Raw genomic sequence first — 23665 nt, forward strand, 5'->3', positions numbered from 1 at the left:
GCCTTCCTCACAAGGTTTTGTCTGTGCCAGCGAGGTGATACATAGAAAAGCTCTTTGAAGACTGTGAGGGGCCAAACAAAAATGAGGAATGTATAGCAAAGCTGTAAATGGTTTGCTGTGGATTGAATTGTGTCCTGCAGAAAGATCCATTAAAGTCCTACTCCCCAGTGCCTGGGAACCAGTTAATAGAAGGTCGTCCTAGAATTCGGTAGGTCTTAATCCAGTATGAATGATGTCCATATAACAGAGGATAATAGACACACAGTCACACAGACGGAAGGTGGCTATGTGACGGCAGAGACTGTGGGAGACAGAGCTGTCAGCCAAGGGATGCCAGGAGCCCCCTAAAACTGGGAGAGGGCCATGGAACTGATTCCCCCTCAGACGGAATTGACGGGCCAACACCCTGATTTCAGACATGCAGCCTCCAGTACTATGAGACAATGCATTTCTGTTCTCATAAGCCACCTAGCTTGGGGTACTTTTTTATAACAGCCCTGTGAAGCTAATACAGAAGTATTCAACATTACAGAATTATTCATTGCAGCCACATAAGATCTTTTCACATAGCCACCCCCTTGTGTATGTAACATGGGATTCTATTCATTTTTAAGCTGCATTTCAGGAAAATTGGATCACAGTTGTGTGAAGACCACCATCTAAAGTGAGAAGTGAAGATGAAGAGTGGGATATTTGGAGGGTGATACTGAAGCCATGTTACAGTGTGGATTTCACAAGATCAGAACTGGAAGGACGCTTGTGAGGAAGGTTATTCCTCCTGCCTTATTTGGGGTCATTGTGGTGACTACTAGCTCCAGGTGTCAATTACATAGTCCCATAGGTGTGGGATGAGATACTCGCTGTGGAAATAGGATAAAAAGCAGGGCTCTGAGGGGTGTTTGGGAGGAAACAGCAGCAGATATGGCATTGCCTGGGAAAGACAAGTGCTTCCTGACTCGTACCTTTGACAGACAGACACTCTTACGAGCAGGGCTCTGTGAAACACTGAGCTGAATAATGAGCAGGTTTCTGAGCTCAGGGACCACCTGTCTATCAGCCCTCCCCCCAGCCTTGGTCTGAAGACGGTCAGAGAAAAGTTGCTATGTAGTAGTGAAAAAGAAGAACCAAAACTAACCTTCCAGCAATCTGGGGCAGTGGTGAACAGTGGAGGGCGTGGAGAGGTGAGAATGAGGAAGTAGGTGACGCTGCTGATTTGGGGAAGACGCAGCACAGGATGTTCAACTCTCATGGACCAGCTGTCCATCCAGAAGACTTTCCTCAGAAGCCCTGGTGTTGTGAACGATCCTCCCAGCATAACTCGGTGAATGTTAGATGATGGGGATCTGTCTGAAGGTGCTTACCCAAAGGCTAACTTTCTAGGTAGGATGACTTGTCCAAAGAGCGACTGGGATGAGTTTTCCGGTGCGGTACCTGTGAACGTGACTGTGCAGTTGAGGTTTGCTAGAGAAGAGGAACTGGTGCTTCCTCTATGACTGGAGAACCAGAACTATAAGGGAGGGGATGCCCTTCCTAGGCCACCACTCTCTGAGAATCGGGGAGAGAGGAGATGGGCTGGCTTCTCCTTTTTCTAAGACCTGGTGTTTGAGTCAGGAGCTCTGGTGGCGTAGTGTCTAAGGCATTTGACTGCTAACCAGATGGCTGGTGGTTCAAACCCACCAGCCATTCCTCGGAAGGAAGGTTAGGCAATCTACTTCCGTAGTGATACCGCCTCGGAAACCTAAGGAGGGTCACTATGAGTTGGATCCAACCCAACGGCAGTGAGTTTGTTTGTTTTGTGTTTGAGTTGTTTGTCTTTTAGTTGTTGAGTTGTCAGAGGGGTTTACATGGAACTAGAGCAGTATGATTTGCCAGTATTGTCTCCTGCTCTGTAAGTTGTCTTTTTTACTCTCTTGAGAGTATCCTTCGATACATAAAAATTCTTAATTGTTATGAAGTCCAGCTTGCCTATTTTTTCTTTTGTCACTTGTACTTTTGGTGTCATAGCTAAGAAACCATTGCCGAATACAAGATCATAGAGATGTACCCATGTGTTTTCTTTTAAGAGTTTTACAATTTTAGCTCTCATATTTAGGTCTTTGATCCACTTGGAGTTACTTTTTGTTTATGGTATGAAGAAAGGGTCCAACTTCATTCCTTTGTGTATGGATGTCCTTTGGTTCCAGCACCATTTGTTGAAGGTGCTCTTCCTTTCCCATTGAATGGTTTTGGCACCCTTGTCAATGTGTGCCATCATTTGACCATACTTGCATGGCTTGTTTCTCAACTCTCAATTCTATTCCATTAGACTATGTGTTTATCCTTATGCTAGTACCACACTGCTTTGATTACTGTAGCTTTGTGGTAGGATTTTGAAATCTGGAAGCGTGAGTCCACCTACTTTGTTCCTCTTTTTCAAGATCATTTTGGCCATTCATGCACATGTAAATCCATATGAATTTGAGGATTGGCTTTTCTAATGGCGGGGGGCTGTGCTGTTAGGAATTTGAAATCGATTACATTGAATCTTCTCCCATTTTCTCTTAACCCTCTCTACTTGAGCTTTTTGCCTTCATCATGCACCTGAAATGGCTCTTGCTGAGATCACCGGTGAAGTCCTTGTTGCCATGTCCAGAGGCTAATTCGTAGTCCTTATCCCACTTGGCCTCTCTCTCTGTCTCTCTCTCACCTCATTGACTCCTCTTTCTCTGTCTCCTTTCCTGGTTCCTCCTCATCTCCTTGACTTCATTGGGATGTTCCAGGGCTCCATCTGTCTCTCTTCTCATTCTCACTTATACTCACTTCCCAATTGATCTCATTAAGCCCCATAGCTCTAAATGCCATCTCTGAACTGATAACTCCCAAACCTCTGTCTCCAGCCTGGACCTCTCCCATCCTTTCCACCTGACAGTCTACTAGGATGTCCTACAGGAATCTCTTCCCACCTGACAAGTCTACTGGGATGTCCTACAGGGATCTCCAGCTTCATCACATACAATAGCAAACTCTCCACCCTCCCACATAGACCAGCCTCCTTCCCAGCCTTCTTTGCTCAACACATGGTCGTTTCATCTTCAGTTGCTGAGACAGAAATCCTTGGAGGCATCCTAATTCCTCTCTTAATCTCACACCCCAACACCAAACCATCAGCAAAATCTGGCACCTCACCTTCAGGATGTGTCCACACTCCTTCTTTTTCTCACACCTCCACTGCCTCTGCCCTGGCCCAAGCTATCCTCATGTCTAGCCTGGATTATTTTTAATCATCTCCTAATTATCACCCCTGCCTTCCCCTACTGTCTATTCTCAATACTGCAGCCAGAATAATCCTTTGGAAAAATTGAAGTCCGATCGCATGACTCTGCTTCAGGTTCTTACAGAGGCCCACGAGACCACACACTATCTGCCTGCCCCTCTGCTCCTGCCCCGCTGGTCTTCTCGCCCTTCTTCCAAGTTGTCAAGCACACATAGTCTCCTTTATATTTTTCCTATTGAGGTGGAGTTTACGTAACATGGAATCAACTATTTTAAAGTGTATAATTCAGTGGCTTTTTTTAGTACATTCACAATTGTCCTATTGTGAAAGGAGCAAGGAGGCGGCATGTTCTGACCTCCTCTAACTGCACAAGAGGAAGACAGATTCACTGTAGCAGCCCGGTCCCTGCTGCTATGAGGCCAGACATGCTGCCACCCTCCAGCCCTCTTACTAACCCGACACCAGCCGTTCCTTCCATGACACCCACCACCTCTCTGCCAGGTTTAATAATTCACTGCAGTGGCCACACAGCACTCAACAGATTATGGGTTTATTAGGGAAGCAACAGGCTACAATTCAAGTTCAGGAACACTCTCAGTCTCTCAGCTGGCTGTCTCTCTGAGTAGCACATCTGTCTCAGCAGTAAGTGTCTCTCTCATGTCTCTCAGTGGTGTGTTTCTCTCAGCAGCACGTCTTTCTCAGCCGGCAGTCAGAGAGACTCTCTCTGCCTCTAGGAGGGCTCCTTTTGAACCTGGCAGAATGGCCAAGCTAACCAATTCCAACATCAGAATTCTGTACACCTGAGAGAGAGCGAACTTCCTAAAAGATTGCTTTGGATTTCTCCAGGTGAATGACTTTAACAAGCAGCTACTCAGTTGTTGTTGTTAGTGCTGTTGAGTTGTCTCTGACTCATAGTGACCCTATGCACAGCAGAACAAAACACCGCCCAGTCCCGCGCCAGCTCCGTGATCCTTGCTATACTTGAGCCCATTGCCACAGCCGCTGTGTCAATCCATCTCATTGAGGGCCTTCTCCTCTTCCGTCCACTTTAGTAAGCATGACATCCTTCTCCAGGGAGTGGTCCCTTCTGACAACATGACATGGTTTAAGAAATCAAGAAGGGAGTGCATCAGGGTTGTATCCTTTCACCACACTTACTCAATCTACATACACCAAAAAACCAAACTCACTGCTGTCGAGGCAGATCCAACTCATAGTGACCCCTTCTTGGGTTTCTGAGCTGGTATCACTATGGAAGTAGATTGCCCAATCTTGTTTCTGAGGAGTGTCTGGTGGGTTTGAACCACCAGCCTTTTGGTTAGCAGTCAAATGCCTTAGGCACTACACCACCAGAGCTCCTACATGCTGAGCAAATAATCTGAGAAGCTGGACTATATGAAGACATTCTCACTTCCAAGTATCATTCTAGCTGCACTTCTTCAGGACAGATTTGTTAGTTCTTTTAGCAGTCCGTGGTACTTTCGGCATTCTTCTCCAGCACCACAACTCAAAAGCATCAACTCTTCTTCAGTCTTCCTTATTCATTGTCTAGCTCTCACATGCCTGTGAGGTGATTGAAAATACTATGGCTTGTGTCAGGTGCACCTTAGTCCTCAAGGAGACATCTTTGCTCCTCAGCACTTGAAAGAGATCCTTTGCAGCCGATTTGCCCAGTACTGTACGTCGTCTGATGTTCTGATTGCTGCTTCCTTTGTCATGGATTGTAGAACCAAGTACTGTGAAGTCTTTGACAACTTCAATCTTTTCTCCATTTATCGTAATGTTGCTATAGGTCCAGTTATGAGGATTTTTGTTTTCTTTATATTGAGATGTATTCCATACTGCAGACTGTATTTTTCAGTCTTCATCAGTAAGTAGTTCAAGTCATCCTCATTTTCAGCAAGCAAAGTTGTGTCATCAGCGTGTTGCAGGTTGTTAATGAGTCTTCTTCCAATCCTGATGCCACATTCTTCTTCATATAGTCCAGCTTCTCAGAAGTTCAAGTCATCCTCACTTTCAGCAAGCAAAGTTGTGTCATCAGCGTGTTGCAGGTTGTTAATGATTCTTCCTCCAATCCTGATGCCACATTCTTCTTCATATAGTCCAGCTTCTCAGATTATTTGCTCAGCATGTAGGAGCTCTGGTGGTGTAGTGCCTAAGGCATTTGACTGCTAACCAAAAGGCTGGTGGTTCAAACCCACCAGACACTCCTCAGAAACAAGATTGGGCGGGCAATCTACTTCCATAGTGATACCAGCTCAGAAACCCAAGAAGGGGTCACTATGAGTTGGATCTGCCTCGACAGCAGTGAGTTTGGTTTTTTGGTGTATGTAGATTGAGTAAGTGTGGTGAAAGGATACAACCCTGATGCACTCCCTTCTTGATTTCTTAAACCATACAGTGTCCCCTTGTTTTGTTTGAATGACAGCTTCCTGGTCTATGCATAGGTTCCTTATGAGTACAATTAAGTGTTCTGGAATTCCCATTCTTCTCAATGTTATCCATAATTTGTTATGATCCACACAATCAAATGCTTTTGCATAGTCAATAAAACACAAGTAAACATATCTCTGGTATTCTTTGCTTTGAGCCAAGATCCATCTGGCATCAGCAGTGATATCCCTCATTCCACGTCCTCTTCTGAATTCAGCTTACATTTCTGGAAGTTCTCTGCAATATACTGCTCCAACAGTTTTTGAATTATCTTCAGTAAGATTTTACTTATGTGTGATATTAATGATACTGTTCGACATTCTGTGTGATCACCTTTCTTTGGAATAGGTATAAATATGGATCTCTTCCAATCAGTTGGCCAGGTAGCTGTCTTCCAAATCTCTTGGTATAACCGAGTGAGTGCCTCCAGCACAGCCTCCATCTGTTGAAACATCTCAAAGGATATTCTGTCAATTCCTAGAGCCTTGTTGTTCACTACTTCCTGCAGTGCCACTTCAACTTCTTCCCTCAATACCATTGGTTCTTGATCATATGCCACAACCTGAATGGATGAACATCAACCAGTTCTTTTTGGTACAGTGACTCTGTGTATTCTTTCTATCCTCTTTTGATGCTTCCTGCATCATTCATTATTTTGCCCATAGAATCTTTCAGTATTGCAAATTGAGGCTTAAATGTTTTCCTCAGTTCTTTCAGCTTGAGAAATGTCAAGCGTGTTTTTCCCTTTTGGTTTTCTAACCCCAGGTCTTTACACATTTCATTATAGTAATTGGCTTTGTCTGCTCGAGCCGCTCTTTGAACTCTTCTTTTCAGCCCTTTTATCTTGTCATTTCTTCCATTCACTTTACATTTCTTGCTTGTCATTTCTTCCATTGCTCAGTTACAGCAACGTGGGAGTTACAAATACTAAGGCTAGAAAAGCCATATCATGTAATTAACTACACCGCATGTATACAACCACCATCTATCTCATCTGGTTCCAAAACGTGTGTATCACCCCAAAAATCCTATATCCATCAGCCAGTTGCTCCCCATCCTCTCTTCCCCAGCCCCTTGCAACCTATAATCTGCTTTCTTTGTGGATTTACGTATTCTGGATGTAAATGGAATCATATGATATGTGACCTTTTGTGACTGGTGCCTTTCACTTCATGTCTTGAGATCCATCCACATTGACGCATGCATGTGGGTGTACTTCATTTCTTTCATGACCAAGTGATTGTCCATTGTGTATATGGACCATCGCTGTACTTCATTTCTTTCATGACCATGTGATTGTCCATTGTGTATATGGACCATCGCTGTTACCTGTTCATCCATTACTGGACAGTGTGGTTATTGGCAGTTACCTGTTTGTCCATTACTGGACAGTGTGGTTATTGGCAGTTACCTGTTTGTCCATTACTGGACAGTGTGGTTATTGGCAGTTTTCTGACTACTGTGCATAGGGCTGCCAAGAACATTTGTGAACAGGTGTTTATTTGAGCATCTGCTTGAATACTTTGGGGTTTATAACTAGAAGTGGAATTACTAGGTCATATGGTAATTTTAAGAGCCCTCGTGGTACAGTGTTTAAGTGCTTGGCTGCTAACCAAATGGCTGGCAGTTTGAACACACCAGCCGCTCAGCAGGAGAAAGATGAGGCAGTCTACTTCCATAAAGATGACAGCCTTGGAAACCTTATGGGGCAGTTCTACTCTGTCCTCTAGGGTTGCTATGAATTGCAGTCAACTCGAGGGCAGTGGAGAAAAACAATGGTAATTTTGTTTAATTTTTTTGAGGAGCTCCCAAACTGGTTTCTGTAGTGGCTGCACCATTTTACATTCCATGCCGGCACTGGTTCTTTTATTTTTTTGCATTATAGCCTTCATCGTGGGTAGGAGGACTTTGCACTTCCTGTTCCCTCTGCCTGAAATGCTCTTCCCTTTCATCCACGTGCCTTCTTCCCTCACTTACTGCAGGTCTCTGCTCAGGTGTGACCTGGCTGGTGAGGCCATCCCTGGCCCCGCCCCCTGGTATCACACTGCACTCATCCTGCCCCCCCCCCAGATTCCTTTCTTTGCCTCAGTTTCTCCATAGCACTTGTCACCATCTAACATGCAGTATTTACTTGTTAGTTTGTTTACTGTTTGTCTCTGTCTTCTAGAATGTAAGTCTAACAAGGGCTTTGTCTGTTTTGTTCACTGCTGTGTTCCCCAGTGCCAGCAGCCATGTCTGGCACATAGTGGGCCTTCACGGACTATTTGGTGCATGAATGAAATTTAAGAGAGGAGAAGCAAATTGTGGAGGCCCAGAAGCATAGGCTCATAGGGTCACAAAATCAAACCCACTGCCATCAACTCAATTCCGACTCATAGTGCGCCCCATTGGCTTTCCAAGGTGGTAAGTTGCCTCATCTTCCTTTCGAGGAGTGACTGGTGGGGTTGAACCGCCAACCTTCTGGTTAGCAGTCACATGCCTTAGGGACTATGCCACCCGAGCTCCTTTGCTCATAGGGTCAAAAACAAAAAACCAAACTCACTGCCATGGAGTTGGACCCGACTCATAGCAACCCCTCCTTGGGTTTCCGAGGCAGTATCACTACGGAAGTAGATTGCCCAACCTTCCTTCAAAGGATTGGCTGGTGCGTTTGAACCGCCAGCCTTCTGGTTAGTCTTAGGCACAAAGGAGCCTTTACAACCATCTTATATAAACACTGATGGTGGAATACCTCCGGCCCACTTTCCAAGGTCTCTTCATGCTAGCTCTGCATTAAACCTGACTTTTTTTTTTTAACCCAGATTTATTGCGATATTATTTATATCTCATGAGACTCACTATTGTTAGTGCACAATTATGATTTCTGACTGCTGCATGCGGTTAAGGAAGGCCACACAGTCCACATTTAGAATTGTTTCATCACCCTCCCAAATGCCCTCCTGCCCTGTGTAGCCTAGCCTTTCCCTCACCCCCAGCCCCGAGCAACCGCCGGGCTGTTTTCTATTCCTGTCCTTTTGATGTCTCCGGAATGTCTTATAAACGGAATTGTAGAGCACGTGGCCTCTCAGGCTGGCTTTTTCACTTCACAGAATGCTGTTGACATTCACCCATGCTGTCGCATGTACCACTAGCTTGTTCTTTTTTTGTTTGGTATGAACATACTGCAGTTTGTTGATCCATTCACAAGATAAAGAACAAGAATTTGGAGTTTTATTCCTGTTTGGGGGAGATGATGAATGTGGAACCAGGCTGCTTGTAATTCTCACTCCTCTGGCTCCATTCTAGTCCTTGAGGGCTGCTTCCCTTTTATACAAAAAAAAAAAAAAACACGCAAATTCACTGCCGTTGAGTCGATTCCAACTCAAAGCGTCCCCTCCTTGGGCATCTGAGGTGGTCAGTCTTTAGAGAAGTAGATTGCCCAGTCTTCCTTCTGCAGAGTGGCTGGTGGGTTTGAACCGCCAGCCTTCTGGTCAGCAGTCAAATGCCTTAGAGACTACGCCACCCGAGCTCCTTGCTTCCCTTTTATAAGTGAGGAGAATTCAAATATGTGAGAACTCCCATGCTCGCTCCTCGTCATGCTCCCTCTCCACCAGCACTTTTCCTGATTTCTGTTCTCTCATCTGACCTTGCATTCTGTCACTCCCTCAGCTGCTCGGTGGGTTCACCATCCTAGCTCATTTCCTCTGCACACACCCACTTCATCTGCATCCCTCTTAGAATGGGTTCCCAGCACCGAACACGGTATTTGGTGCCTGGCAGAATCTCTGGCACCTGGTGGGATGAGTTACTACAGAAAGTGTGGTTGGAAGTTGTGAAACTGAAAAGAATTAGCTCCCGTTTTAGATGATACATTTCCATTGATGCAGCTGAAAATGAAATTAGCTTTTCAATTCTAGTATAGTGTCCACATCATACTGGTAACTTAACGAGGTTGCTGGGGCTAGACCACCTCAAACAGACCTTACTCTGCTGTTTGATCATATGGTAATTGGATTCTGGGCCCAGATATATTTTGTCCTATTGGTTTTCACCCAGTGTCACACCCTTCAGTACCTTCCAAATGCATTTGCTGCTGTTCCCAACATCAGTTTGATCAGTCACTGTCCCTTATATATACTGTCACTGGTAAACAAGCCTGGGACCACCGGGATGTGGTTGTGTGGGAGATCCCTAACCGTATGTAAGGACGCCAGCACGCCTTATCCCCAAAGCAATGGTGGCTCATTAATGAACCAAAGGCCAGGTAGTAAATGTGGCTTTGTAGCCAAACAAGGGTTCTGTTGCATATTCTTTTCTCTCCTTTTTTAACAAAACTTTGAAGCTGTAAAACCAGTCTTCGCTTACCAGCCATACATTGGCAGGCGCAGGCTTGACTTGGCCTGCAGTCAGCTATTTGCCACCCTGTTAGCTGATCATTTCCTGTTCTCGTCTACTAGGATATTGGTCAGAGACTTTGATGATGGGAATTCATACACCACATCGGCCTCATTGGTCCAGACTCTAACAAAGAAAGCAAGGCCAGACTCACGTGACTTGTTTGCAGTAAACACAGGATGGCTCCAGGTGGCCAGTGCTTCCTTTCTTTTGGGAACCTCTCTTGGGTAACATGGAGTTTCACCTTCTCTTTTGCAAATCCCCATCACCTATGTCTCTGGTCTTTGGGTACCACCCCCTTTCTCCACATACCTGCCAGGTTGGTCAGTCGATCACCTTTGCTGGTCTCTTAATCCCTTGTGTGTTACTCACCCAGGAGTGGGTGTTGGGCTCCCTCAGCCCCAGGGGCTCTGTCGTGGTCTCTTAGCCCACCTTACGCTTGGGTTTTTGCCTGTCAGTACTCTGTGTGCCTTTGCATTTCACAGGTCATTCTGGACAGAAAAGACACGCAGAACCAAGGTTCGTGACCAGCCTCACCGTTGGCTGAAAGCACCCCGCCCCTCCCCTCCTTGCTCATTTCCCTTTCCGTGTACTGAGATGGCTCTCTGCGTATTCTGCACACGCTCTGGAAGCTCCCTCCCCTTTCTGCTCTGGCTTCCGGCTCTAGTCACTCCTCAGTGCCATTCATCGAGTCCTAGACATAGGAACTTGGGCCCCGTACTGGTTTCTCTTCTTCATAAAGGACCTTTGACGTTGCATAGTCAGAGGGGAAGGAAAGAAGAGGAGGAAGAAGGAAGGCAGTCTTTATCTCCCTAGAAAGGATGCATTGTTTTAAGGGCCAAATCTACTCTCTTACTCTTGTGTGCTCTCCAGGCAGCTGCACGAGGTGCCCATCACAGTCCCTGTGAAAGGCCCACCCTGGAGTTGGATGGCGCACAGTCTTGCAGCCATATATGGTGGCCCTGCCCTGCGTGTAATAGTCACTCAATAAACATCACAACTCCTCACTGTTTTCCATTCTGAGCGTGTCTGTTGCTCCAACTGTTCTGAGTGCTCACGGCCCTACTTGCCCTTCTCCCAGCACAGGCCTGTGCACCCAGTCGTTGCAGGAGTGATTTACCTACTGAATTTTTCTCAACTTTCTTCATTCAGCTTCCTTTCCAGAATATCACATTGCACGGTAGCACCTTTGTTTTCACCAAATGTTTTGAAATACACCTGACCAAGACAGGTCAGTTACTCAGCACAGATGCGAAGAGGATGTTTGGGGGCTTCAGAGGGGGAGGAAAGGGGTGATGTGATCCTGAGGTCAGTAGTCCCCAGCTTATGACAGGCTCACAAAATACTAAAAAAAAAAAAAAAACTTTCATGAAATGTATTTGTAATTGACCTAATGTGTCTGGTGCATGTGTTTCAGCTCCTGGTTCATTTGTAGCGCCATGGGTCTTAAAAGCTTGCAAGTGGCACTCCAAGGCATGACAGTTGGTCTCTTCACTTGGAGCAGCAGAGGAAGGAGAGCCAGGAATAGGAGTGGAATATGGGATGTGTGACTGCTTGACTCCTCCTGCTTTGCCACAAGACCAGAGGAATTGGATCCTGGCTACCGTTACTGAGCATTTTGATCATAGATCCCATAGAAGAATCCTGATTAAAAGGGGGAAAATGTAGAGCAGAATTTCAAATTCTCATGGACTAGAATTTCTGGAGTCATGGAGGCTAGATGAACCCCTGATAATACTGCCCTGAGATAACCTTTAAACTGTAAATCTAAAATATCCTCTGACATCTTCTTAAAATCAAACAGTAGTCTAGCTTAACTAGTAAAAAAAAAAAATGCCACCTCGAACATCATGCTCTTTCCAGAACTATTTGTATGGGATCGAATTGACATCAGCAACTGGAAAGATTGATAGGAACCTTAGGGGATAGGGAGTTTATGTTAATGAGGGAGGAACAACTCAGAAAAAGAGGATGTGAATGGTTGCACCACTCAAAGAATGTAATCGTCATCACTAAATTGTACGGTACAGACTGCTGAATTGGTGTATGTTTTGCTATGTGTATTCTCTACAACAGTCAGATTTAAAGAAAGAGAAAGTAGCTCTATGGAGTTAGCTAAGTACTAAGAGTGTGAGAAGGAACACTTGGAGACCGTTCGTTGGGGAAGGTTGTTGTTATTATGGTTAGTGCCCTCGAGTCGGCACCAAATCGTAGTGACCCGGACAGAGCAGAAGGAAACGCCGCACGGTCCTGCGCTGCCCTCACAGTCGTTGCGGTGTCTGAGCCCGTCGTTGCAGCCACTGTGTCAGTCCATCTCGTTGAGGAGCTTCTCTTCTGCTGATGCTGTACTTTACCCAGCATGATGGCCTTCTGCAGGGACATGACCCTCTTGGTCACATGGCCAAAGTACATGGGACTCACTGAGTTTCGCCATCCTCACATCTAAGGGGGATTCTGGCAGTATTTCTTTCAAGATATCTTCAGGGAACGTTAGACTTCAGTGTTAGCAAGGTTTTTAATTGGAAAAAGGGGAAGAAATGTGTGACTTGGGAAAGAAGAGAATGGGGTATCCCAGGCCAGAAAAATTATGCAGAAGATGAAGCAGACGGGGGCCCCTGAGCTGTTGAGGTGTCTTTCTGGTCTGTGAAGATCATTCTGGCCGCTAGGTGGGGAGGAGCGGTCCATTTCGGAGGCTATTTCTTTTCTTTTCTTTTTTCCCTTTTTTGTAATTTGGGTGAAAGTTTACAGAGCAAATTCACTTTCCATACAGCAGTTCACATACACTTTGTCTCATGACCTTGACTACAATTTCCCACAGTGCAACAGCTCCCCTCCTACTTCCTCCCCATAGTTACCTCTTCCCTGTGTCCTTCCCTCCATGCACTCCTGCCCTCTGAGCTGTCTCCCTGTGCATACACAGCCCTTCTATTCTCCCATGATTATTCTCTCCAAGGAGTGTATCTACCTAATGTAAATGTTCAGCTCACATGCCTGTGTTTTGTTTGACTGGAGGCCACAGGAGTGGGTTCAATTCCAGATCTGAGGGGCAGCTAGGGGCCATAGGCTCAGGGGTTCCATCAGGCTCTATCAGACCAGCAAACCTGGTCCTCTTTTTTTTTTTTTTAAATGATCTTGAGTTTTGTTCCACATTGTTCTTGGGAGGCTATTTCAGTGGCCTAGTGAGAGATAACAGTGTTTGGGTGTGGATAAACGCAGAGGAGATGGTGAGGGGAGCAGAGGGATTTTGGAGGTAGAACTGACAGACTTGCTGATGGATTGGATGGGGCCATTAAGATAAAGGCAGCAACCCAAGATTTCTTGGTGTTTGGGCCTAAGCGACTGGGTGGGTGATGGGCTGAGGTGAGGGAGATGAGGAGAGGAATGAGCTGGGTATGTGGGTGTGATGGCAGCAGTTAGGAGCTCAAAGCCGTGGGACTAGTGAGATCACCAAGGAGTGCATGTCAGTAGAACACATCTGAGCCACCAAAGAAATTAAGGGAGCCAGACAGCTGGAAAACATTAACAGGTTAGTATTGGACTGTGAGGAAGCTCTGGTAGCGTAGTGATTGCTACTAGATGGCCTAATGTGTTGATTGCACATAGCACTTGATTGCTAACCCGAAGGCTGGCAGTTCAAACCCACCAGCCACTCCTTGGAAGGAAGATGGGGCAGTCTACTTCCGTAGTGATACTGCCTCGGAAACCCAAGGAGGGGTCGCTATGAGTTGGGTCCAACTCGACGGTATGTAACAACAACCTGCCCCTGTGAGGGGTACAGAGGCAACGGGGTGGGGAGAGGCCAAGCTCTCAGACGGACCTAGGTTTGAATCCTAGCTCTATTTCTTGCTGACCGTAACTTTGGACAAGTTGACTTGATAAGTAGGGATGAGATTATGTACCCTCTGGGGCCAAGGGGAAGATTCGAAACAAATCACCAAGTGCAGTTCCTGGTAGGAGGCAGAGGCTCCGGCAATGGGCCACTGTTGCTGCAGCCACTACTCTTGTGACAACATCAGCTACTCTTTTATTACTATTTCTGATGAAGACAATAGTTAAAAAGACCTTGATGTTGGACACCAGATCCCAAGAAGCATGGCTAACCAGAGGGGTCTCATTTGTCTCTTCAACCCAGGCTCATCTGATCTTGCCTTGGTTCTGGCTCTTTCTCTTATCCTTGCTCAAGCCCAAGCTCCCAAGGTGTTCGCCCCTTGACCTTGACGTGCACCACCTTTGCATCCTGGCTCTCTCTTGCCAGCATCTCAACCCATCTCCCCCCATTGCCAGGTTTGTTGCCCCTAAGACAGAGCTCCCCTCCCACTCAGAATCAGATACTTTGGAAACAAGATTCTTTTGTGACCCTGTGTTTGTTGACTTTGGTTTGTGGAATCTGGAAGCCGTTGCAGTCATGCGGCCAGGGATGGGAGAAGGATGGAGTCTAGACTAGAGCTCAGGTGTTGACTGGACCACCTCCCTGGCCCCATTAACCAAGTGCCAAGACCTGAGGAGGCGAGGCTGAAGCTGCAGGCCTTGCCACTCGCCGGACCCTCAGCCCCAGCATGGGCAGCTCTCTCCAGGGCCATGCCATTGGTGGTGGTCCCTTTGCCTTCACCTGAGCAAATACTTCCTTCCCCCATCAGGCTGCTCTTTGTCTCTTTCTACCTGTTGTCATGCTTTCTCCTCAGTCCTCTGCAGGAGGATCCCAGACCCCTTGCTTTAGGACCCGCTACCCCCACTGGTTCATCTTCTTTGCCTGGCTCTGTCTCGACCCTTATGGCCTTGACAGCTCCGGTTCTGGGCCCCTGCCAGGAGCTGTGTGCATGACTAGACGGTCCCCAGCAGGCCCTGCAGGTCAGCCCAGGCCTGGTTGGCTTCCTGTCCGCTGCTGCCTGGCTGAGGCTGTCCTAAGGGAGTGGAGGGTATAGGGAGGAGTGGTGGGGAGGGAAGGCTGAGAGCAAGAGGCCCTTCCTGCGCTGCCTGTTGATAATTGGCTCTCCGGAACCAGCTTGGGACACAAGGGCCAGCCGGGTCAGGAAGTAGGATACAATGGTACCCTTTCAGGGGAGACACTGTATGGTCCTTGGTCCCATGTGACACCAGGGAATTCTGGGAAACAGCCTGTTCTGAAGGATGTACTCCAACCTAGACGACCCCCTGGAGGTAAGAAAATAAGCCCTGGGAGGGGGCCTAGGCATTGGCCTGTAGCTGGGCCGGCACCAATTCAGAACCCAGTCATTTCCTTCAGGGGAAGGGGAGGAGAGGGAGTAGACCTTCTCAAGGAACCGTGAGTCACGTACCTGGTGCTGGGAAGCAATGTAATGATTTCCTAAAACTGCTCTGTGCTCCTCCTCAGCCACTGGGCCCATAAGGCAAGGAGAAGGCAGGGTCCCTGCTGCCCTCCGGGACTTCAGTCTTGGTGGGGAGGTAGCACCGTATTCTGAGTGTCAAATTCCTATCACAAGAAAGAGGAAAGAACAAAGAAATTATTGGCAAGAGTAGCTTGGGAAGGCTAAACGCAGGTAACGTTTGGCCTGGGCTCCAAAGAGGAGGCAGGACTTGGAATTTGAAAAGGATGGGGTGGAGAGGTGGTACCCCATGCGGAAGTATTACATAAGCAAAAGGAAACTTGTCCTCGCAGGGGACTTCTGCCCTGGAAACTGCCGGTGGCTAGCATTCCGAGGACCCTGGGGGGTGCACAGCCCTGCCTTTGTGCGTTTGTGCCCTGCGAAGCCTTGCCACAGAAGCCAGGCAGGAGACCTAAGTCCAGTGATGGATGCTGCCTCGTGGATTCTTCTCCTGTGGGGAAGGTGTTGGTTTGGAGAACTTCAGGCAGGCTGGCTGCCGTCAACTCAGGCTCTTACGCCTGCCAAAGACAAGAGGGGCTGGGGCAGTACTGGTAACAGCAGGGAGCCTGGCAGATGGTTTGGGAGCTATGGCTTTTGGAAGAAACTATTCTGTAGCCCAGGGCTAGGCCCTTTGTCAGTTGCACTGGACTCATACTGCAGGCGGTGACTGAATGCCCACGTGGGAGTTCCATATGTTCCTTAGGGCCTGGAAGGAAGTAACTCCTCAAGTTCAGGAAGATGGACAGTCTCAAGAGCCTCCTGTGACTCCCCGTGTCCATCAGATCCCAACTTCTCACTCTGACTTCCAGCGCCCTCCATCATCTGAAGGGCCTTGGAAAACAACAACAACAACAAAACCTATTGGCATCATGCAATCCTGACTCATCGCAATCCTGTATGTTACAGAGCTGGACTGCTCCATACGGTTTCTTGGCTGTCGTCTATATAGAACAGACTGCCAGACTGTTCTTCCGTGGTCCCACTGGGTGGGTTTCAGTCACCAACCTTTAGGTTAGTGCCAAAACCAAACCCATTGCTATCCAGTGGATTCTAACTGCTAGCGACTCCTGGAGGGTTTCCAAGGCTATAAATCTTTAGGGAAGCAGACTGCCTCGTCTTTCTCCCACAGAGCGGCTATAGTCCTGTGCAAACTGCTGGCTCCACGCAGGGACCTGAAGGGGGTTTAGAGACTACAAATGAGAAGGGACATGATGTCATCTAATACCAGCCAGCCAATCTCTCACAATAATCCTGAGAAGAGGTTGCCTCTCTCTGCCCTTAGGCTGCCTGTAATGAGGAATTCTCTTCCTGAGACAGCTTTAAACTGGCCCGAAGCTGCCTCCCTGTACCTACCTGTTGGTGTGGGTTGGATCTTATGGAGTTATTCTTTCTCCCACATGACCACACTTTGGAATATTGATATCTCCTGTAGGTTTTCTCCATCTTGGTGGCATAGTGCCTAAAGCATTTGACTGCTAATGACAAGGCTGGTGGTTCAAACCCACCAGCCACTCCTCGGAAGGAAGGTTGGGCAATGTACTTCTGTAGTGATACCACCTCGGAAACCCAAGGAGGGGTCGCCATGAGCCGGGGCCGACTCGGCGGCACATGACAACAATAACATCATCTAGGAATTTAGCCTTCCCTCCCATCCCAGGTAACCAACAAAGAAAGTTTTCTTCCATGTATAAACTTTTCCTTGACTTCTTACAATAGTGGACTAATAGAAACTTTGTCCTTCTGTGATTGACTTATTTTACTCAGCATAATACCATCTTGTTCGTTTTAATGCATTTTTCTGGCCCATGAAAATCATCTCAATTCTGATTCTGTCTATCTGGCGTGGAGGGCACGTCTGGTGCCAGCACTGTGATCCAGAGGCTGAGTCCTGGACCCACACTGCCAAGCCCGCGTGCCAGCTCTGCACTCGCCGGTTGAGTGACCTTGGCCGGTTTATTTAGCCTGGGTCTCCTCATCTGTCAAGTGGAGACGATTGATACTAACACAGTGAATGAAACCTGCGGGAGCCAGGGCTCCACAAGACTGCCTTGTTTTTCCGGGTCGCACGGGTTTTCCACCTTTGACAGGGTGAAATTTTCCCACTTGTCTGTCCCTCTCTGTTAATGGAAAATATTAGGGTTTTCCTTTCCTGGCAGGTTTCCGCCTTGCACAGATTCCAGCTCTTGCAGGTTTTACTGTATTTGCCTGCTCCAGTCCAGGGTGTAACACTGGAAGACTTAAGTGAGATTAATGTGTAGTACAGAGCCTGGAAGTGAGCACTCACTTGTTGTTGTTATGTGCCGTCGAGTCGGACCCGTCTCATGGCCACCCCTCCTTGGGTTTCTGAGACAATATTGCTACGGAAGTAGATTGCCCAACCTTCCTTCTGAGGAGTTACTTTTAGTCCTTCCCTATCTTCTTTTTGGGCCAATGGATTTTTGACTTAGATGTAGGAAATGTTCTTTAGACCTGTTAAATTTCATCTTGTTCATTTTTTAAAAAATTACTTATTTTTTTACTTTTATTGTGGTGAAGGGAGCTCTGGTAGCATAGTGCCTAAGGCACTTGACTGCTGACCAGAAGGCTGGTGGTTCAAACCCACCAGCCACTCCTTGGAAGGAAGATGGAGCAATCTACTTCCGTAGTGATATTGCCTCGGAAACTATGAGTCGGGTCCAACTCGACGGCAAATAACAACATTGTGGTGAAAACATATACAATAAGACATTCGGTTTGAACCCCCAGCCTTCTGGTTAGCAGTCAAGTGCCTTAGGAACTATGCTACCAGAGCACTCACTGTTGTTGTTGTTGTTGTTGTTATGTGCCGTCGAGTCAAACCTGACTCATAGCGACCCCTCCTTGGGTTTCCGAGGCAGTATCACTACGGAAGTAGGATTGCCTAACCTTCCTTCCAAGGAGTGGCTGGTGGGTTTGAACTGCCAGCCGTCTGGTTAGCAGGCAAATGTCTTAGCCACTATGCTACCAGAGCTCCTAGAGCACTCACTAGGTACTGTTATTTTGATGATCTGATGATTGTAGTCACTTCTGGAGTCCCTGGGAGGGGGAAATGCTAATGCACTCGGCTGCTGACTGAAAGGTGGGAGGTTCGAGGCCGCCCAGAGATGCTCCGAAGGGAGTCCTGGCAGTCTCCTTTGGAAAATCAGCCATTGACAACTCTGGGGCCGTTCTGCTGTGACATACACGGGTGCCAGCAGTCACTGTCCACTTGGCAGCAGCTGGGTATGCCCCCGCTGCTGCTCACCTGCGAAGCCTGGCCGCCTTGTTCTTTATGGATACTCTACTCTGTCCATTCCAGTCCTTTGCTTACAGTGTCCTCTCAGTCTCAGCACCCTCCCTCCCTCCCTGTCCTCCCACCCATCTAGGTTCACAACCTCCCACGTCTCTGACGCCTCCTTCTGCTGTGCTCTCTGTAACAGGGAGCTGCTGTTGGCCAGGCCTGTTGAAGTTTGTTTCACATCCCACCTTCTGTGAGATTCTTTCCGTTGTCACTTTGGTCAGCCAGGTTGAGGCCTTCATTCCTTCACTTCTGTGCTGTTCATAGCTTCCTGCTTCCAACCTGCACGGAGACATGAGTGGTTCAGGGGTAGAGTCTCGCCTTTCATTCTGGATACCCGGGTCCAGTTCCAGGCCCACACACCTCACGTGCGGCCACTGTCCGTCCCTCGGTGGAGGCTGGCGTGTTGCTAGGATGCTGGACAGGTTTCAGCGGAGCTTCTGGACTGAGAGAGACCAGGAAGAAAGGCCTGGTGAGCAGCTTTCGAAAAACAGCCAGTGGAGACCCGATGGTTTATAACCAGCTGATCCACAGCCAGTCACGGGGTTGCTGTGGGGCTGGGCAGGGTTCCGCGTGGTAGTACATGGGAGTTCCGTGAGTCGGGGTCCCACTCAGCACAGCCAACAGCAACTTCTCATATCCAGGCTCTGCCACCCGCTAATCCTACTTCCGCCCCTCCGCACCTGCCCAGAAACCTGCTGCCTTGCACACCCAGCCCCCGCTCTGGTTTCAGCTGCCCCAGCTGCCCCAGGCCGCATGCTCAGTGCTTTTCCATACGGATGCCTTTCCTCCTTCAGGCTCCTCTGCCTGAAGGCCTGTCCTCCATGGCTGTGGTCCGGACCCAGTCCCCTGCAAGCCCCAGCACAATGCAAAGCTATCACAGCAGCATGGAGCTGGGCTTTAGGATCAGGCCAGCAGGGGGCTGGGATCGAGTCATGGGCCTCTGGCAAGTGGCTTGGCCTTTCTGAGCAACTGAAAATGGGAAAAATCATAGGTCCCCCAGAACTTGTGTAGGAAGACATGAGAGGAGGAGGTGAATCGCCAGGGGCCGGCGCCTGGTACAAGTTATCCTGTTCTTCCTCTTACAAGTCTTCCCTGAGCAGCATCTGAGGTTCATTTGATTTCTCCCTCCTTTCAACATTTATGGCACAGAAATTTTCCAACTTGCAGACAGACAGACACACACACAGTGGATCTGTAATTACAGACTCTGGTATATTATTTTATGTTGCTTAAAGGACTCTTTAAGCTTGTTTTCAGTTTTTTACAAGCTAGGCTCATAATGACCAAAGCTTATGCAATTGGTCAGTCTGTATAGAGAAATTTTTGTGAGATAAGTCTAAACCCCACCTTGCTGTGGTCCTACCTTGAGGTCTTGAAGCAGTGGCTAACATTTCCCACCGAGGTGGCTCTCTCTTCTTCGCAACCAGGACTACTGCCTGTCTACCACATCCCTTAGAGGGTGACCACAGCCAGTCCAGCCCCTCCCCAGGTTCAGGTCTCTATCATTTTGCATCATGTCTGATAGCATCCTTTACACAGTGCAGGCAAACGTCCAGGGTACAGTCCATGTGTTGGGTCTGCCCAGAGTCATTCATTCTGAGGGGACAAACTGGGTGAACGGCCGTGCTCACCTGAGGAGTTCTGAAGGAAAGGGGTGGTCTGGGACAGTTCTGGCAGCAGAAGCTGAGAAAGGTCCGAGCACAAGTGTGTTAAGAGGATGCTGTGGGCACGGGCCTGCACAGGAGACAAGCACTGCTGCTCTGAGAGGTGTTTGCAGCACACCACTGACTCCCTCCTTGCAGCATCGCGTGTGAGCTTCTCCCTTGACTGGCCTCACCCTGCCTGTCCGGCTGTTCTCAGTGGAGTCCGTGTGTTGTGCTGTAGGGAAGAGGGAAGAAGGCCTTGGCACATCCTTGCCCTTAAGGAGACCCAGTGTGATGCGGAAAGGCACTCAGGCTGTTAAGAACTGAGCTCAAGGCATGTGAGTTGAATGTTTACCTGATGTAGATACACTCCTTGGAGAGGACAATCATGGGAGAAAGAAGGGCTGTTTATGCACAGGGAGACAGCTCAGGGGGCAGGAGTGCGTGGAGGGATAGACACAGGGAAGAGGTGACTGTCGGGAGGAAGTGGGAGGGGAGCTGTTGCATTGTGGGAAATTGTAGTCAGTGTCATGAGACAAAGTGTATGCGAACTGCTGTATGGAAAGTGAATTTGCTCTGTAAAGTTTCACCCAAATCACAATTTAAAAAAAAAAAAGGAAGAACTGAGCTCAAAACTCACTGTCATCAAGTCATTCCAAGTCAGCAACCCCCATAGGGTTTCCCAGGTTATAAATCTTGATGGGAGCAGACAGCTTCAAACCACTGACCTTTTTGGTTAGCAGCCAAATGCCTTAGCCACCGCACCCCCAGCGCTCCTTAAGTAGCTGAGTTTTAGGGAGGAGGAGGAACTCATGTGCGGAAAAGTGCACGTAAGAACACATCCAAAGAATTGCATAAACCAGGTGTCAGAGAACCAGCTATCATAGGTATGGAAATAACCTGTTTTATAGCATAAAATAAAATAGATTACAGACTGTAATGTAATAAAACAAACAAACAGTAAAACACTTAGGGAAAAATGCCAGAGTCTATGATCCAGGAGCAGGAGAGACCTTAAGTAAACCTAGAAGCTGTAAAAGATAAGACGTTCATACTTACTATGTAAGGCAATCAACTGACATAAGAGAACATATAAGAAGATCCTCAACTCACCAGCAGTCAGGGAAGTGTAGATTAAGGATGGAATACCACTATACCCATCAAACTGGCAAAAATGAAAAGGAGTCACACCACCAGTCGTTGGTGGGGATGCATTCATTGTCTGTGGAAATGTGAGTTGGTAGGGCCTTTTTAGAAAGCAATATGGCGACCTCATTTGGATCCTGATTAGAACAAATTGTGGTAAGGAAAATGTCAACACTAACTGGCCACTTGATGGTATTAAGAAATTACCTTTAAAAATTTAGATGTGGTAATAGTGGGAGTTCTGGTGGCATAGTGCCTAAGGCACTTGACTGCTAACCAGAAGGCTGGTGGTTCAAACCCACCAGCCACTCCTCAGAAGGAAGATTGGGCAATCTACTTCCGGAGAGATACCACCTCAGAAACCGAAGGAGGGGTCCCTGTGAGTTGTGCTTGACTCGATGGATTTGATGGTATTAAGAAATTATCTTTAGAAATTGAGGTGTGGTAATATATTATGGTGTTGTTGCTTTGTGTTTGTGTGTGTGTCCTTTTCTTTTTTAGATGGTTATTCTGAAATACTAATAAAATGATGTAATACCTGGGATTTACTTCAGAATACTCCAGGGAGTGAGACGGTCAGAGGCTGATGGTGTAGAGATAGAGCAAGGGACAGCAAACTACAGCCCATGGATGAAATCCAGATGGCAGCTTGTTTTTGTAAATAAAGTTTTATTGAAACGTAGGCACACTCATTTGCTCTTCCATATTGTCTGAAGCTGAGTTGAATATTTGTGACAAAGACAGTGTGGGCTATAAACCCTAAAGCATTTACTAGCTTTTTACAAACACATGTTTGCCAGCACCTGGTGTCGAGGACACTTATTGGGCCACAGATAACAACGTCTGCAGCTCAGAACTGACTCCATGAAGATAGACTGGACTGGCCTTGAGGCGTGTATGTTGGGACTTCGCCATAATGGAAAGTTAAGAATGAATCTGGACCCAGTCATCTCACTCCTTGGAATCTATCCTTTGAGAATAGAAGCACCAGTGAGTTAGAATATATGTATAAGAATATTTACTAATTCATAATCCACAGTGGCAAAAAGCTGGTGGTAGCATGATTGCCCTAGGAGCTCGGGTGACATAGTGCCTAAGGCATTTGACTGCTAACCGGAAGGCTGGCAGTTCAAACCCACCAGCCACCCCTCGGAAGTGATACTGCCTTGGAAACCCAAGGAGGGGTCTCTGTGAGTCGGCTCCAACTCAGCGGCAGGGCGTTGCGATGCGTTGACGTGACTGCCTACCAACACAGGAGTGTTCCTGTAAACCACCCCCACCCCCACCATGGAACGTTAAGTTGTCTTTTTAAAAGAATGAACTAGAGTCATACCAGTCCACATGGAGAATTTGCCATATTTTTAAGGGAGAAAAATGAGATGTAGAAAAACCTGTGGGTGACAATCTCATTTCTCTAGAACAATGACAAAATTAACTCCTTCTGTATTTAAGCGTTTGTATGTTGGAGTGTGTGCGGGAGACCCTGGGTGGTGGAAGTAGTTAACGCTCCGCTGCTAACCAGTGGGTTAGAAGCTAGAGTCCACCCAGAGGTACTGTGAGGAAAGGGGCTGGCAGCCTGCTTCCCAAAAACTAGCGATTGACAGCCCTGTGGAACAGTTGTCCTCTGACGCCCATGGAGGGTCGTCATGAGTCAGAATGGACTCAAGGGAATGACAACTGGTTCTGGGGGTGTGTGTGTGTTTGCGATGCGTAACAGTTTGTTAACATGGCTTAAGGGTAGAGTGATGTCGGTGGCAGGGGTAGCACTCAAAACAGAAAAAGGGAAAACCTGTACTTAGAAAAAGGAGCCTACACGATATAATCCCGTTTATGACTTTATATGAATTATATTCATATGTTTGCTTTGCTAAATTAAAACACCAGCTGTGATTTAAAAAAAAAAAAATGGAAAGGAGTAATATTTTTAATATCCTTTGATGGAATTGAGGGCATAAAAGGGAATTTGGTTAGAAGTTGAGAAACACCCAAGAGTGGGAAAACGGGAGACTAGAGTCACCATGCCGGGCTGGCCAGCCCCTGAGGCTCTGCAAGAAACGGTTTAAGAGGTGGCAGGGAGTGGCTGCATGGTCCCAGATCTCAGAGCCTCTTCCTCCTGCTCCCAGAGAAATAATGTTTCCCTGGGGATGAAAAGCGACTCTTTGTGCTGGCTTTAATT

The 23665-nt window shown here is 47.4% G+C and overlaps 1 protein-coding gene across 1 annotated transcript in view; it reads left to right on the plus strand.

The window, feature by feature from the left end:
- HIP1 (huntingtin interacting protein 1) overlaps positions 1–23665 on the plus strand; it is a 189363-nt gene that overhangs the window by 110397 nt on the left and 55301 nt on the right. The window lies entirely within an intron of this gene.

Source organism: Orycteropus afer, unplaced genomic scaffold (genome assembly GCF_000298275.1).
Source record: "Orycteropus afer afer isolate SDZICR_OR568_19922 unplaced genomic scaffold, OryAfe1.0 scaffold00006, whole genome shotgun sequence".
NCBI classification, from domain to species: domain Eukaryota; kingdom Metazoa; phylum Chordata; class Mammalia; order Tubulidentata; family Orycteropodidae; genus Orycteropus; species Orycteropus afer.